We start from the raw sequence: 521 nt of genomic DNA, 5'->3' as shown, positions 1-521 counted from the left end.
GAGAACCTCTCCTCCTCCAAAGGAATGCAGCTCCTCGCCAGCAACGGAACAAAGCTGGACAAACAATGACTTTGATGAGTTGAGAGAAGAAGGCTTCAGATGATCAAACTTCTCTGAGCTAAAAGAGGAAGTTTGAACTCATCGCAAAGAAGCTAAAAACCTTGAAAAAAGATTAGACGAATGGCTAACTAGAATAACCAATGTAAAGAAGTCCTTAAATGACCTGATAGAGCTGAAAACCATGGCACAAGATCTACGTGACAAATGCACAAGCTTCAGTAACCGATTAGATCAACTGGAAGAAAGGGTATCAGTGATTGAAGATCAAATGAATGAAATGAAGTGAGAAGAGAAGTTTAGAGAAAAAAGAATAAAAAGAAATGAACAAAGCCTCCAAGAAATATGGGACTATGTGAAAAGAACAAATCTGCGTCTGATTGGTGTACCTGAAAGTGATGGGGAGAATGGAACCAAGTTGGAAAACACTCTGCAGGATATTATCCAGGAGAATTTCCCCAACC

This window comes from Colobus angolensis, unplaced genomic scaffold (assembly GCF_000951035.1).
Source record: "Colobus angolensis palliatus isolate OR3802 unplaced genomic scaffold, Cang.pa_1.0 Scaffold354, whole genome shotgun sequence".
Taxonomy (NCBI): Eukaryota; Metazoa; Chordata; class Mammalia; order Primates; family Cercopithecidae; genus Colobus; species Colobus angolensis.
Note: the sequence above shows the minus strand (reverse complement) of the source record.